Below are 17656 nucleotides of genomic sequence, written 5' to 3'. Positions count from 1 at the left end.
CAGCTGGGCAGAGCAAGTATTTTTTCTCTGCAGACATGTTCATAAAGCCGCGGGCTCTTCATGTGCGTGATTATGCATTCCAATAGCCACTCTTGGCTGTAGCGCATGCCTTTCGGAGACTTGCGTCGCCGAGCTTCAAAGCACTGCCTGATAGCTGCCTTTTGTTTAGGCGGTAGCGGGTCAATCTTCTTCTGAAATGAAGATTCTTCAATCTCTTTGTTCTGCTCTTGCAGTTGAGGAATTACTTGGTGTAAAGTTTTCACCTTGGTCCTGAGGCGGCGCACTGCTTCAGCTTTTGCTTTCATTTTTCTTGGCAGAGCTTGGTCGTATTTTTTGTTTGTTTTTTATGCATCTCTGATTAATCAAAAGCTTCCTAAGGTATTTGCATTTTATGCAGCATCTCTCTTCAGAGCCTGAAATTCCTCTGCAGAGCTTATTGTGCTGTGTTTCATTCCATACTGTCAAGTTCTTACTCGATGATGCAAATGGGAATTCTTCCAAAGGCCCCGCTCTACGCGCAAGCACAGGCAGTGTCAACAGCGTTCACCACAGAGGCTGGATCACCCGTATTTTCCATCGCGATTGGAACACCTCGCACGAACACTTCACGTTTCATCACACCGTCCTTGGAAACAAAAACCACCATTTTCTCGGCGTTCACAACGCTCATGTTGTTCAGCACTGCTAGGCACACACTATAGATGGCCTTTAGTGGTTCTTCGCTCAACGCGTGCTTCCCCCAACGACTGGACGGAAGACTTACATTCTTGTAGTCATACGAGTGTGTGTCGTCGACGGGGGCAGACATATCATCTTCCTGCGAAGGCAGTCGCTGCGTCTCGTCCTTTCGTGACCTTTTTGATGGCACCGGGGGCTGCAAGTTGGACCTTTCTTTAGGCATCCTTTTCTTTGGAACTGGTTTCGAAAGGTACTTAGGCACATTGGGGAATATTGTTGGAACAGTGCCCGGTAGAAGAATAGGTCTGCTACGGTCCAAGCGCACTGTCTGGCCATCTGTATGCTCGAAGTGCCCTGACACAAACTGCCCATCAAAATGCAGCTCGCAGACGGCTGTGTTGCCATCAAGTGGCTTGTCTGCTCTCGGTATGTTTCGTTGCCGCTGCTGAAAAACGGACTCCTCCTTCGGAACTCCAAACAGGGATAACTTCTTGCACGACTTGTACCCACTTGTGCACCCGGGCGCAAACCAGTGACTCTGAGGCCGGCTCGTCGTGCATCACCGACACAGATTTTGTCGTAAACCACGGCAACCAAACTTAACAAGGGAAGCTTGAACACCGAATCGCAGTCTTTTTCCCAAGTATAGCTGTTTCGACGCGAGAAAAAAAAAACTTGGAAAGCACACGTTCACAGGCCGCAGCACATGGACACTCACTGTAGCAGCACCACTGAGCAGCGCTCAACGCGACGTGCAAACAGGATCGAGCGCCACCTCGCGGCGGCATTGCCAGGCAGCGTCAGCAGCTCCCATAGGGGCCGCTCCGCGGTAATCACACTTCCCTATTCCAGCCACTGTAACCCCGCTTCATCCACGTCCCATCCACTGTGACTGCAATTTCCAGGTCTCCATCGGAAGTGGAGGCCTCATTCTTTAGTTCTTTGGCAGCTTTTGCCGTACTATTGCTCACAGCGGTCGTGGTTGCATCAACAAGCCTCGCGTTGTACGACGCAAACTTTGTTGGCTGTGGCGGTAGACTGAGCACAGCACACCTGATGCGACCAGATGCGAGTCCTTTTCTGCAGGTACGCAGAGCATAAACGAACCTTTGATTCACTTCAGAGGTGTCGCCAGCAGTGCGCTTGGATGTCTTGAGCACATTCATAGCATCGCATTCACTGCATGTGACATTTATGAAAAATGCCAAACCGCTCTGCCCGTCAATAGCTTCCTGCAAAACTATTTCACCCGTGTTGCACTTTTTACACACAGCAACATCTTGCAAGAAGCTCCGAAGAAGAGCGAAGTCAATCGGACGGTATCAAGTTGTACTTGCGCCGTCTACATCGAAGGATTCGCCTCCGGTTCTCTCGCGAAGTTTCGACAGGCTTGCGCTTCGTCGTCCTAGTTTCTCACTGCCCTTCTTGCTCGTGAACCGATTACCTTTGAAAGTTCTCTTTCTGCTCCATTTGCTGGACGATCGGACCATCTTCTGAGCAAGTAATAGGTTTGAAACAAGAAGCAGAGGCGACGACGATCGTAACGGTGGGAACAAAAACAAAGACGCATGCAAAGATGACACACGCTACAAGAGTACCACTAGCGGCATATCTGCTAATAAGTGAATATTTTCAACAGCATATGACCGTTTACTTGCCACACACACACAAGCGAAAAAAAACGTGTGATAATGAAGAAAACTGCGAAATACAACGGTAAACAAACCGTCCTCTGACGACCATCTGCCATTTTTAAACGCCACGGCACGCGGCACACTTCAGCGGGACATTTAAACCACTTTGAGCGGGCGCTCGAAGTCGCGCTTCCGCAGGTCTGTTCCTTATAGTGCGGTCGATTTTTCTGTGCCAAAATTGAAAATTCGATTTTTTGCGGGGTTTACCCTGCCACATCCCCTTGAATTTATAAGTTAAAAAGTTTTTGAACTAACAATTTTTGCCGCTACATAAAAAAACGGCAGTTTTCAAATTGGTCTTATTAATTTTTCACACTGAGCAAGAAATTTTGAAAGTAAAATCTTGTCATCTTTAGGTCCTGCTGGTTACCCTATTTCATGACTAGGCACTACTTCTGGCCTGGTGTGTGGACAGTTCCAATGGACATGACTGAATTTACCATAGCCATAGCACTTTGACGGTTCCCTGGGCTCGTCCTTAGACCGATTTTCTTGGTTCAGTGTCTCGCGCGTTCTTGCCTCATTCTTTTTTAGCCCCTCTGCAGCCATTTGACAGCGTCCACACCTACTGTCTTCATATTGTTCGACAAGTTGCGCAAGCTCTTTGGGTTCTTTGGGTTTCAATCACTTGTCTGCCTCCTGTTGGAGAACGTACTTGCGCGTTTCCTCCGGCATAATCTGCTTAGCGCGGTCTGCCACCATCAAGGCACGAACAGCCTCTAAAGTTTTCACCTTCCGGCTTCGCAAGTAGTAGTCCAGGGTTACGTCCAGTGTGGTGACAAATTGACCCCAGCTCTCCGCTTGTATTCTTCAGCCGTCAATCTCAGCTCCGCGAACTCTATCTCCCGAATTTGCTCAGAACTCATTACCGTGTCGACTGATTGGTTAGTCACGAGTGCCCGAGTTTTTTTTGTTCAGAAAGGGTGTTAGTATCGACCCCGCGATATCAGTCGGGATCTCGCAGGTCCTGATCATATTTTCGCCGCTTTTGAACCACGCAGGAATGAGGTCGTCCAACTGTGGCATTGGCGCGAGAACTGCCCTTAAGTCATCCGCGTGGCGACTCAATTTTTCCCTTTGGCTGTCATTTCCCAAGATGCCCCGGCCTCCCTGAATCAGTGTCTCAAGCTGGATATTTAGCCTAAGAGCTTCAATCTCGAGCTTCTGCTCCCTCAAGTGCGTGTTGCTCCGGCCGCTGACACTCACCGATGGGTTGAGATTGTCTTTGGGAGATTGAAGGCTAGATTCAGGGTCTTGAAGATGATTGAGTGTCAAATTGAAAATGTCAACAGCATTGTGCGATCTTGTTGCATCCTTCACAATGTATGCAAGTACACGCGTGATCAGTGCGACACACAGTAGAGTGCCGAAGCAGCAGCGGGGGGAGCTTCAGCATCCTGTTTGTGTGAGCAGCACAGTGAGCTCGTCAGGTGAAAGTGTCCGACGTGCTTTGGCCAAGCACATCTGTTCATCGAAGCCATGACTACTTCGGAAATCTTTGTTTTAGGCATGTAATTGTGAACAATGAATAGAACATGAAAGTCTGGGCAAGTTTGTGGAAGTTTTTGGAGCACGTGTGCACACGAGTCTTTATTCAGCGCTGTCGGGGCAGTTGGGCTGATGCTCCTGCCGGCCTTCACAAAGGGCTGGCGGATTACGCTGACCATTTCGCGGTGTATGTCATGGCCTCCTTCTGGAGACTGACCGTCTTTTTGGCCAACTTATATTCCTTTTCAGCCGTCTTTTTGGCATGGTTTTCCTGCCTTTCCAGCAGCAGCACAACTTTATCTATAGATGATGTCGGCTGTCGCCTTTTGCTCGTGTGGCCTTGCTCGGCTGAGGCAGCAGGTGTTGAAGCCTGGCTCGTCGATGCCTCGTTGGTCGAGGCCAGACTGGTCGACGCCTCGACCATAATCTGTGCATCCTCTATCAGCCGTTCCACCATGTCCAGCTTAAGAAAAGAAGAACGGAAGGCTACCAAATGTTGCTTCTAAGTGATTATTACTGCGTTGCATGATGAGCGGAATTGGTGCATAAACGTGCAGAAACATTTCAATGTACCAGGATTTTATGCAATAGTTGCCGTTTTCTCTAAAAGAGTTTTGGCACACCCTAAAGCACACAGCCTACTCTGGTACCCTTTTGTAACATAACCAGCCTTACCTATCTCGCCCTATTTTCAATACTCCAAGAAAAGCAACAAGTATTGTGCCATCCAGTATGTCGGAAATGTTAGCCAATGATTTCGATGCTACACAGACTGTGACGCTTATTACAGTTATCTGTGCATTTTTTTTATTATTACAGTTGAACCTCACTACAATGAAACTGAAGGGGCGCGCGAAAAATTTCGTTGAGGTGAAAACAGCCCAAAAACACTGTCAGGTTGAACCACATAGTCCCAAAACATCATTTATTTCCAAAGAAGTCGGTCAGCTTCTTCTGCTTCTTTTTTTTTTGCCACGAGTGCCGTGGCGCGACTTTCGCACTCGGTGAGCAGTTGCATCGCGACGTCGTCATCGTGAGCCCCAAAAAACCTGTGGATCACATCAAATGCATCCATCACTTTTAGTGCAGGTGGTGGCGCTAAATCCTCCGCGTCGCTGTCATCATCCGATGATGCGTCGTTGTGGCGGACGCCCTCAATTATAGCTTCGTCACTCAGCTCCTCGTGAGCTAGCACTTCACTGTCAACAGCAATGTAGTCGCCGGTGTGAACATCGGCCGGCACATCTCCGGAGTCCTGAAGGGCTGCCCATGCCGTATTGGCCTCTGTGGAGGGTGGAGCAATTGTACTGCAGTCTTCCTCGTCCGACATGGAGTTCGCTGCCAGTTGAGCATCGGAGTGAAAGCCGGCGTGCACAAAACAGTTGTAGATGACACGGCGACTGGTTGCCGTCCACGCTGCTGCGACCATCTGTACAGCCATGTACAAATCCACTTTGATTGCCCAACCGGTGTCGATGTTTAACACCAGCCGCTGAATCAGTCGCTGTCGATAAGCGCTTTTAACGCTATTGGTAATACCTTGATCCAGTGGCTGAATTAAAGCCGTGCAATTCAGCGGGAAGAATCTTACTTCCACGCTTTGCAGCTGAACGTCTTCAACGTTATGCGCCAAGCAATTGTCGATGAGCAAACAAACCTTACGTTTCTTTGCCGTCATGTCACAATCGAAAGCGGTCGAAAGCGGGTCAAACATAAGCTTGGGTGGCTTCCTAGCATCACAGTGGTGTTGCATAACTAATCCAGGACGAAAGCTATCGCTGTTGCCACCACATCTGCCCCGTGACAGTCGACATAAGCAGAGGATGCCTGCTGGAAAGCTGCAACTGACCATGTTGCTGGTTCCGAGGCACTTGTAGTGCGCCAGCCATGATGCCAGCCCTCGCCGGCACAACTTACGCGTGCTTCTTTAGAAAGTCGGCACCCATTATGGCAGAACCAACGTCGACGACTAAAAATACCCACCGGAAGACTCTTCGAAGCCCGAGGTTGAGCGTCACAGAGCGCTGTTTGTAAACAGGAATACGCGTTCCGTTCACTGCCTGCAGGTAGGAAATTGCAGCGAAAGCACACTCTGCTTTTGTGGCTGGGAGGACTCTCACCTGGGCCCCGGTGTCAATAAGGAATTTCTGTCCGGTGGTTCTGTCGTAGACGTGGAAGAGGCGACACTCTTCTTGGCACAGACCACTCGTCGTCGCTAGTGGTCGGCCGGCCAGTTTTCCGTCCAGCTGCAAGGCAGGAGGCAGTGGCAGGCGTTGGCGCCGAAGCGATGATGGTAACAGCAGGTGCGTGGGCCTGAGGATTGACTTCGGTCACTCTGTCCGCGCTGTCGAGGCGTTGAGGAGCGGTGACGTTGGCGTCCACAGCATAGAGGCGGCTCTGAGTGCGTGGTTGCCGCAATCAGTTTCTCAAGCGGAGAACAAAGGCGGTCAACTTTGGAAGGCGTAGTGGTGGTGGATACAATATGCGACGGCTGAGGAGTAGTGATAGGAACGGACAACGGCGACGACTGTGTGGGCGTGCTGACGGCAGCGGCGGTCAAGTGTGGCGTGGCCACTTTCATCACCTTACTGAAGACACAAAACTACGCAGGAAACAGGACACAGAAAAGAAGCAGACAGGACGAGCGTAGACTAACAACTGATTTATTGGTCGAAAACAACCTTCCTTCAAGAGCAACGCATGCGCAACCAAACTTAACGCCCAAAGCAAAAGTACACAATCTTATCAACCTAAAAAGTCAAGTTCCTTCTTATACAAGTGAATTGATGCCTCGCTAACACATTTTTCCGCACCTTATCTAGCAATTTGCCAGGCTTCAAAGATCTCGCGTGCCTTCTTGTCCTTCGCGCAGCCTATAATCTTCGTTTGCTTGAAAAGCGGCGTACAAAATACTTGTTTCTTCTTGTCATTGATCTTACAAGACTGGCAGTGCCTTGCTAAATGCTGCCCACCGTGCTGGCTCAAAGAGTTATTATGCTCCTGAAGGCGTTTATTAATGCAGCGCCCCGTCTGCCCTACATATACGGAACCACAGCTGAATGGGATCTCGTAGATAACTCCCATCTTACAGGCTACAAACTTAGGTCTGTGGTTGACTCCGCACCCTACTTTCTTTTGCAGGTTATTGTCAGCTAGCGCGGCAAGTGTTGTTAAATCCATGGTTGCAGCTGTGGCAAGCACCATTTGGACGTTGGACGGTAGGCGCTGTAGAAAAAGTTCACGTAGCACAGCATTGTCCATGGTCTGCGCGCTGTTACCGAGAAGCTGCGTTATCCGCCACAAGAGCTGACTTGGTTGCCGGTCACCGAGCTCCTCCGTGGAGAGTAGCTGTTGTATTTTCGTCCTTTCAGACGCGGCCGTTCTTTGCAGTAGGGCGGCCTTCAGGTCATCGTATGGATGTGCCGGAGGATTGGTGCTGAAAGAGGTGAGTGTGTCGGACACCTCCTCTGCAGCTGTTGATGGCAGTGCGCCAACCCCGTGGTGAAATTTGTGCCTCTGTGATGTAATTCTCGAGAGCTGGAATTGGGATTCCACTTGCAGGAACCACACGGCTGGGTTGCGTTCCCAGTACGGTGGGAGACGGACTGTGACAGCAGAGACGGCTTTGCCGGGCACATCTGGTGTTGTCTGGCTGAGGTTGGGCATAAGCGGTTGATTTGGTTCCTTTTCAGCGGCGTAAGTTGAAGTCCTGTCTTCTTCAGCGGGGGGAAAGGCTTGGCTCTACGTTACTTAGGTGCGTCGAAAGCCGGGTCACCAATCGTAGGACGTAAGCTGCTCGGAGATTCTCAGACAAGACGAGACGTCTGTGCAGTTCAACCGTTTATTCTCCGAGTGTCGTAATGGAGCTGCGGCGGGGAGCGCGGGAGGTGTGCCCCGCCGCTGCAAGAGGGAAAAGGGAGGAGAAGGAAAGAGCGCACCAGATGCGAGGGCGCGCGGGGTGCTGCCTGGTTGGTCTGGTGCCGGTGCTGGTGCCGGCGTGGGCTGGCGCCATGGCTGGCGTTCTACACACTATCTGTTGGTGCGCAAGGCGCAGACGGATGTTGACCACCTGGCTGCCAGCTGTTCTTACTGCTGTATCCTTTGTGGCGCTGTTGGCAAAAGTGAGATCAAGCATGAATCGTGCTTGCAGCACCACCACTATTGACCCATGTAGTGAGGCGAAGCCTGCTGCCTGCCATCCTAGCGGGCGTAGCTTGTAGCTTGGCAGTCTAATATATCAGTTTTATGGTACACTGCATTCAATATAAAGTAAGAAATGCGTGTGTTTGTTGAAAATATTTAAGGGGATAGACTCTTCGGCAGAAAAATTTTTATTTCTCCAACAAACTTAATGAAGCTGCATATCCTTAACTGATTTGTTGTGCTGATTTAAAGAATGTGGTTACTTTTTATAGGTTAGTTCTCAAGGTACTATTAATTAGCCCCCCATTGTTCACTAGGAGAAAAGTAAAACACAAAAGCTCAAGAATGGCACATTGTTAGACTCCAGAAAGGAAATGGAATGCAGTGTTGGAGACGGTTTTCTAATTTTACCTTCTTCAGTGATTTTGCAGCATGATAAGATTCATGCAACAAATTGTGATTGACGTGCAATTAAGAACTTGATCATAAAAAAATTTCTGTGTCTTAATTAACTCTTTCCTCTCTGCGGGGAAAGTGGTGGTTTTTGGGTGGTGTCATAAAGTTTTTTCTTTTTCTTTAACAAAGCTTGCTTGATACAGGAGTGTATGATATCAAATTGTGGAGGAGGAAATTCCCTGTGCCGCCTGGCACAGTCCAGCATGCCGAAAAACAGATCCTGATTGTGTCGCCTGTCAAGTCCTGCCAGGCTAAAAGATTGTTCTTCAGCTCTTCGCTCATCCTCAACTTCAGCAGCAGCCACTCAACAACGCGTTTCCTGTATCCCATCTTGAATGCATGGATTACACCTTGGTCCAGTGGTTGCAACACTGCAGTTGTGTTTGGCGGCTGAAAACAGAGATCAATGTTTCCGAGTGTAATGCCGCTATGGTGCGGTGAACAACTCTCCAACAACGAGCAGACCTTGCGTCCACTCAATGCAAGCTCACCGTCCCAACCCCGTAGCCATGCATCAGGCAATGCCCTTGTCATCCAGGCTTTGCTGTTTCAGTTGTGGGTGACTGGGAGCGAAGTGCACCCTCGAAGGCACATGGGCGACTTGAATTTTCCAATGACGAGCGTCCATGTTCGCCGTAAGGAGTGCTGTCACGCGTGCTTTGTTCATTTTGCCGCTGTGGCACTTCTCATTTTTAAGCACCAAAGTTCTGCTCGGCAGTATCTGCCAGAACAAAGCAGTCTCATCCGTGTTGAATATGTTGCACGGTTCATACTTCTTGGTCACCTCGTGCCACACCTCCTTAATCCACTTGTTGGCATTGTCCACGTAAACTGCCTGCCTCTCTCCAGCAACGACCTTTCCAGTGATACCGTACGGGTCCTTAAACCTCTGCAGCCATCCACTGCCCCCCGCAAATCCTTCGATGTTCAAAATGCACGCGAAATCGAAATTGAAGAACGGTCTGAGTCTGACATTTCAAAATAAGAAGAAAGGTACACTTGCACAATGCACTTCCTGGTCTTCAACATCGGCAGGCTGACATACGACTCCGTCGTTAATCTGTATCTTCGCTGCAGGTGCCTTTCCGACTGCATCTTAGACGCATAATAGGTGTCTGCGAAGTCGCTCAGAAACGTGGGCAACCCAGAACAGTTCGCAGACCACTCGTCGCTCATTATTTTTCTCTAAAACATAAAATAAAGCGATCGCACATGGTCTGCACCAAGCAACTACGTTGACTCCGTGTCCACAAGCCCCCAACATTGCCTTGCTTGCTCGTTTCGGTTTTCTTCCGGTAGATGGCAGCATTTTTGCATAAGGTCTTTAACATGTTAAACGGAGCCATCGCTTGCAACCTAGCCAATTGTTCGGTAGTTCCGGATTCCGCAAGTTTGCTTTCGTAACTTCATCCAGGAAAGCAACTGCAAATGAATAAATCGGTTATCACACCACACACAAAATGTACCTCTTTATTGCGCAAACAACCTACTTTAACTACAGTGAAACCTTGTTATAACGAAGTTGCTTTTTAAGGGGACATTCGTACGTTTTATCCATTATTCGTTATAAAAGTATGCACTCAAATTCCTGCAGAAAAGATCTGTTAATAAACCCAAGTAAAGGGCACCTCAAGGTGGAAAGCACGGTTGAAAAAATGCACTGCTTTTGAATTTAACGCATGGTATAAGCATGTGGAACCTCACCTTGCATTTCTTACTGGAAAGCAAAAGTGAACTCACAAATCGAGATGCTGGCCAGGTGCACAGACTGATTTATTTAAAAAAACGATGTTATCTTCGTTTGGCGGCACTTCACACTATTTAACATGCTAAATTTCTCGAAGTCAACACAGTGCAGCGCTTTCCCGATGTCAGCTGATTTGGCCGCAGGTAGGTTCTTGATGAATCCCCTCAATTTCCTGGCCATGTCAGCGGCCTCAGCGCTGCTGAGAGCTCGCACTTTGCCATCTTCACATTCATCGCTGTTTGTAGCATCATCTGTATAAAGCACCTGACTGACAAGTTCGGGCGCCACAGCCAAGTTATCGTCTGCACAGATGAATTCTTCGAACGTAACGTTCAAAACCACCAGTTGACGCCAATTCGTCTCGCCAAAATTGTCCGCTTGCCTTCCATTTGCATGCGGAAGATTTCTGCCCTCTTCTCGCAGTTCTCAGCACCAACGGCTGCTTCTTCGCCAGACAAGGCGTGGCAAACAATCTGATGGCGGTCATTAAATCGCTGCAGCCAGCCACTGCTTTCATGAAAGTCACTGTGGCCTCAGGCACAAGCGAGACTGCCCGCCTTCATTTGAAAGACTGCACCAGACACAGGCAGGTTGCGCACTATAACGTCCTTGAACCATGCAAACAAGGCATCTTCAACATCCTGGTGGTGACCACAGCCTTACTCTCTTCCTGTCATTCTTCACGGCGCCTGCAGAGTGGGTGTTTGCAATCTTCTGCCTTGAGCTCAAGATGGTTGATAGAGTGCTAGACGCAACACCGAAGTCCGCGGCAATGGATTTTCTTTGCACCCGCTGTCAACCGCCCTGAATATCTTTATCTTTGTTTCAAGCGAAACTGCTTTACTTTTCGACGCGTTCCGTGATGGCGTCGACAGAATGGACTGCAGAGATAGCACACGCTGGTCGGAAATTGTGGCGGCAGGGGAGCACAGGCGGTGGTTCCATCACGTGCTGGTCACATGCTAGGCAGCCGTTGACGGTAGAATCATTCGCTGTCCCTAGAGGGCGTGCGGAAGCTCGGGTGATTCAGACACATTTTAGGTGTGGGCAATTCAAAAGGTCAAAGTTTAGCATGTTTTGAAATTTTTTCTTCTGCATGTTTGCACATTTTGAGCCATGTGAATACAAAAACTGCTTCGCTATAACTGATACAGTTTCAGATTTTTAATTTTTCGTTTCGTTATAAACATAGCACTCCCATAGAAATAAAGCATGGCCAACCAGACTTTTCTTTTGCTTCGTTATATCCGATAATCGCTCTATCCGTGTTCGTTATAACGAGGTTTGACTGTAGTCGGAGTCGCTGCTGGAAAAACTGGACTCCGAGCCATCGCTGACAACATCGTGGCCGTTCTCACCGCCATCACAGGCGTCCCAAGTAGTGTCATCCTCAGTTCCGTCGAGCGCATTTGACAGGCCAGTTTTCTTGCAACTGTATTGCACAATGTTGGGAGAAACCATATCTCATGCTGCTAAGGTGCACTCAGAGACTGTCTAGAAAGGAGGCCTCTTTATCGTTCCAGTAGGAGCGAGGGAACGTTCTCCGCTGGCCATCCATTCCACATACAACTTGCACACATTGTCTTTAAAGGGCTTGTGAAGGGAAATGTCCAAGGGCTGCAGGACTGATGTTAGGCCTCCCGGGATGACAGCCAGGTTTGTTTTCATCTCCCGTAACTTCTGTTTCCCCACTGCCGACGAGATGACCCTTGATGCTATCGAGGACCAACATTGATGGAAGCCGCAGCAGAGCTCCTGGGCGTTTTCCGCACACAGTGTCCAGCCAGTCGAGCATTAAAGGTGCACTGAAGAGGAATCTGAACTCGTCTTTTTGCCGCGGGAACTCGATCTGCACATTCCGAGCATTCTTAGAAACTTCGATTTATTGCCCTGTGTGGCCGATTTCCCTAATGAAATCGAATTAACGCCAGGCCCCTGCCTTTCTTTTTGAATTCTGCCTCATACGGTGGGCGGAGTCGACCAACACGGGGAGTGCCTTTAACCCAGTCCCGTGGCGGCTTGCCGCTCTGCCATCGGCGGAGTAATACGTAGCAGTCCATAGAAGCAAATAGTCCGCGCATATTTTTATTTCTGCGAGCTTATTTTGCGGTTATATTATCTGCAAATGAAACTATTTATTCGCGGAAACCTAAAAAACAAAATGAAGCGAAAGCAAAGCCTCCACGGAGCTGGCTGAAAGGCACTCCCCGCGTTGGTCGACTCCGCCCACCGTACGAGGGAGAATTAAAAAAAAGGCGGGAGCCGGGAGTTAATTCGATTTAATTAGGGAAATCGGCCACACAGGGCAATAAGTCGCAGTTTCTAAGAATGCTAGGAACGTGTAGATCGAGTTCCCGTGGCAAAAAGACGAGTTCAGATTCCTCTTCAGTGCACCTTTAATGCTTTGTTGAGCCATCCTTTTTCGTGGACACGGATGTGAATGCGTCCTTGCACCTTCACTTTCGGCAGCATTTTGCGCTTAAAAATGACGAAGGGCGGCAGTTTCCACCTATCTGCAGTCACCGCCAGCATCAGTGTGCACCTTTGTTTTTCGCAGCCAGTTGTTGTCACCACGACAGATCGGACCCCTTTCTCGCTCGCTGTAGTATTGGGTGGCATGTCGGATGTCAGCGCATATCAGCTGCGTTTCCAGTCTGCGACATGATGGAGTTTTCATTCTTGCACGGCGCAATCACGAAACGGCAAAACGACAGCACCTTCTCTTCATAGTCCGAGGGCAACCGCTGGCAGAGGGTCGCCCTTCATCTCGGAGACAGATTATGCCGTTTCATGAAGCGTGTCGCCCACCCTCTGCTTGCCTTGAATGTTGCAGCAGGAACTCCTTTTCCAAGTGCAATTTTTCTTGCCTGGAATTGAAGCATCTCGCACGACACTCCGGAGGCCCGATGTTCTCCAGCATACTGTATGAGTTCCTCTTCAACAGCGGGGAATTTGCCTTCCTTAGGTCCCCTAAATGCTCTTATTCGCTGGTTTTCATTTTCCAGCTGAGACTTCTGCTTTCGCCAGTAACGAACGTCTCTCTCATTCACTTTGTACTGCTTGGCGGCGGCGCGGTTCGCGTTGTGCTCCGCAAACTGTATTACAAGCAGTTTTAAACTTGCAGTATAGTTGTGATAGCCCATCGCAAGACACGACCGAACAACCAAACACAAGCTGTCAGAGCCACCAACAAGAAAAGCCTAGCTGGCAGTCGAGTCACATGCATCAGCCAAATAAACAGCGGTGTCGGCTCTTCTGTCAGCTGCCGATCCTCCCCGGAAGCGCTGCCGGCCGTTCCGAGTGGCGATGCCACTGGTGCCGCCGCGATTGTAACAGCGGCACCCGACGCCACCATGAACGCCCAATGCACGAAAGATTCAAAAAGCCTTCCAAACAAACACAGTGAATACCCGAATGCTACTGGGTAGAGCCATAGGGTGGAGCCCACGTTATTGGTGGTGGTCGAGTGCGGTACGGTGCGGAACATATGCGAGTCAAAAATTTTTTTGGTTAACCAGAGGTGATAAGTTGAGGGTGCGCAAATTATGCGAGGGCGCAAATTATGTGCGTAAATGCGGTAAATTGAGCACGTGGTGAGCAGTTGCCGAATAGGAGTGCCACACAGTAACGGGCGAAGCCGGCAAGGCGCCAGGGGTTCCTCCCCTCACATTGCGGTGCATGTCTTTTTTGGCTGCTCTTCTCAGTCTGATTTAGCTGCAGCTCTTTCAAGATGGCTGAGTTAGCTTTGTGTGTTCCCATGTTGAAGCGCGTTATGGCATCTACAGCTGCAGTCCCCACTGCAACCAGTGATGCATTTTTGTCTTTGGCCACAAGACTGCATATCAGGGAGTGCAATGCCTCGTTTGCATTCTGAGTCTTATTTCTTTGACAACGCTTCAGTAGCGTTCTGTCAGCCAAGCACCGATTCACTGGTAGCAGTGCAGTGTACTTGTGTTTTGGTGGCAGCTCATTTTTTGCCTTGCTGGCATTGTACTTGCACCAAGAGTCTTGACCACTTGGGTGTTGACTGTGGTTGGGCCTGTCATCTGTTGAGGAAATGTGATGATAGGTAGCCATTACAGCTTAGTGCATCCCATCCAGATTTCCTGCATGCAATTTCGGGGCGCAATCATAAAAACTTGACCACTTGGTAATCAATTAGCCAATCAGTCGCCCCTTTCCACTGATGCACCCTCCATCTTGAGTCTTATGCTTGTTGTGAAGTGCAGCTCCCATGCGCTTTTGCACGTGGTTTATGCAGTCCTCTTTATGGACATCAATAAACCTGTACACTTCAGCTTTTCGAACAGCACTATATGAGTGGCTGTCGCCATCACACAGCATTGTAGTGTACCTGAGGCCACGGAGGGAGAGTGACCGCCGAAACAGCACCAATGCTGCCTCAACTTCCATCTGACTGGCCTTACATGTAGTGTTCTTCTGGCAGGCATGGCAAGTTTCTCACGCTGCGTATTCTGGGCTGTCGGGACGTGGCACACTCGCAGCCCAAGCTAAAATTCTATAAAACTACGCAGTCCAGCACATAACCCGAGAATGGCTCTATGGCTGTAGCTACACCTATGCGGGAGGAACGAACCCTGGTGTGCCAGGTGCCGTCAAAGCAAATGGCAACATTACCTGGGCTGCTAAAGTTTAGTTCGTTTTACAGCTCCTTCACTGCTGTGGTGCACTGAGACAAGTTGTTTCTGCGAGCTGCCGTTGCTGCTGGTTGCATCTTTGTTTTCAGGTAATGATGAAAAGTCTTATTGTCCAGGCCCCTGTGGGAGATCCCAAGTCCAGCGAAGATATCGTTCAGTGCAGTCTGACCATATCTCGTCAAGAACAGAGATTCCATCTTATTCTTGGTGTTGGAAGTTCCATCATACTGTTCGCAGAAACGAATTTGTTTTTTGGCAACGGTGTTATTAACGAACGTTCCGTAACTACACGGGGCTGCTCCACATGTTGTGCAGTAACCTGGCGGCCTTCAGAGGCAGTCAGCTCTCAAGCCATGCTTACTATATGTATTCAGCAGTTAAGTGTACATGCGAGACGCATATTAGTATTAGCTACCAATTCTCACAGTGGTATCTTGTGAACAATATCTTAAGTGCTCCTCAATTTTTGATCAAATTTTCAGAGGTGCACACCCTTACTAGACGAAAAACATAAGTTGGTCACATCAGCAACAGCAGGAGCACAGCATCAAGGTACTGGCCAAATGTTCGAAGTGCTCTCTCTGATTCCACTGTCCATGTCTTCATCATGCCATGCCACTCCAGCACTTGTGTTGAAAAATCTCCCTCTATAAAAAGAGCACTTTGTTTTCTTAGACTGGTCTTATCTACTTTTACTATGCTCTAGGTACTTGGCATTTTACTGCCCCAGACTAAACAATAGCAGTGATCAATCACCCTTTGAATTTTGTCATATATAATCACAAAATTTGGTGTATTTCATACATTCTTATTAATTGTGATCGAAATAGAGTTGGCATAGTTATGTGTTATTTCATGTATGTTAGAGTATGTATGCTCCAAACATATGCTCCAAACAGTATGCTCCAAACATGACCCGACTATGAAAAAAAAATTTCAACCTTCCATTCTGCTTAAAGGAACGAAAATTCCTTACGTATTTCTTCACAAGCCTCAGCAAGTACACATGAACAGTGTACATTTTGCATTTAGTTTTGATAGGCTTGCTTTCTATCACTCTCTATGATGTCTTGTAGAATAGAATCAGGAATTACAATTTTTTCACATTGTCTGTGCTACTTTGGAGCTGCAGAATGTTAGTCCTGTAAAGTAAAATCAGGAATTAAAATTTTTTTCACATTGTGCTACTGAGGAACTGCAGAATATAAAAGCAAGATGCTTTTTTAACCTTGCATAGATCAGGACTGTAGTATTACATGTACTGCTGTGCTTAACTGAAAGAACTATTGTCCAGTTCTGAGCTATGGTATTAACTCGCTAAAGCCAGAAAACGTGTGTGAAACTCGGAAAGCCCGAGTTCATTCTTTTTGTCGGCTTTGTTTTTGCTACTCATTTCAGTAGCGTGACGAAGGCTAAGAGCATTACAAAAGGAACATGCAAAATAGTATACATGCAGCAATTCATACGCCTTTATTATGTGTCCACAGCTCATTGTAATGACATGTTATAGCCAACATAGCGTATTTACCATGACAGAGCACTGAAAAAAAATGAAAGTACGAAACGAAGGTTTAGTGCTTTCCCTAAGCAAGTGTGGGGTTTTTATAAAGGGGGGGATAAATACTTTTCCCCCGCTTAACCACAGCTGACACATTTCAAATCCGCCGGACCCCACCCCGTGATCGCGCGCACTACCGAGCGCATGCTGACCACGGCAGGCCTTGCTTTGTGGGAAACAAAACAATGACCCTCTGGCTAATAAGGCATTGATTGCTACAACATTAATGCTAACTGGCAACAAAACACACAAAAGGAATCGAGGCCATGCGGGACGAGCTGACGGGGGAATGTAGGCCTTGCCTTGCTGGCGGAGAGCAGAGTGCCATGCCGAACAGTTTATACGTGCTGAGTTCCTGAGCCAAAGAGAGAGTACTCTGCCGCGCGCGTGCAGTAGTCAGGCCATCCGTGGTGCATCATCTCGCTGCGATGCAGGCGTCCTCTCTTCTTAGTTAAGGTAACTAACCAGGGAGGGTGCACACTGGGAAAGCAAACCGAAGGGGATGAGTAGGGTGCGCCCCCAAGCGAGTAGAGTTGAACCTCGATATAACGAAGGCCTACTGGCAGCTGAAAATTTCGTTACGTCAAAGTTCCCATGTTTCTGCGGTCCAATTAAAGTATAACTGGTTCATCGAACACTGCTAGTTAATGGGAACTTGTAAATCACTTAGTGAGGAAATATGCAAGAAAATCCAGTATTAGTAGCGCTAACAAGGGCACCGGATGTTTTTTTCTGGATCAGACTATGAGCGATAGCAAATGAACGTGACGTCCTCATTTTTCTCCGTGTGCGCATAGGAAAGAACGAGCGCAGCGCCTAGTACTCAAAGCCACCACATGCTGTCGCCACTGGTATCGTCATCAGCAGCATTGAACATTTGCAGAACGGGACGCATCAACGGAGAGAAAAAAAAAAAGAAATCATGTTCGCATCGCTCATGCAGGAGTGGCTACCTTGGGCATTTCATGGGCGTGGCAATCATCGCTTGTTTTTGCAGACGGTGGGTTTGTGCTCGTGACGAAGCGCTTGGTGAACGCTTGTGTGATGGTTAAGTGAACGGTTTCTATCAGTGCCTAATTACGTCGCTTTTCCTGCTCTGCAATTTATTTTATTCGCTGTATGTGACCAGGGCAGGTTTTTTTTTGCCGCTCACCTGTTTTGAAGGGTTAGCCACACTAGCTCCACCAAAGTTTGTCAACACTGAAGACTTTTTTTTTTTGTGCGAGGACATCGT

Source organism: Amblyomma mixtum, chromosome 8 (genome assembly GCF_055824585.1).
Source record: "Amblyomma mixtum isolate Tamu chromosome 8, ASM5582458v1, whole genome shotgun sequence".
NCBI lineage: Eukaryota > Metazoa > Arthropoda > Arachnida > Ixodida > Ixodidae > Amblyomma > Amblyomma mixtum.
Note: the sequence above shows the minus strand (reverse complement) of the source record.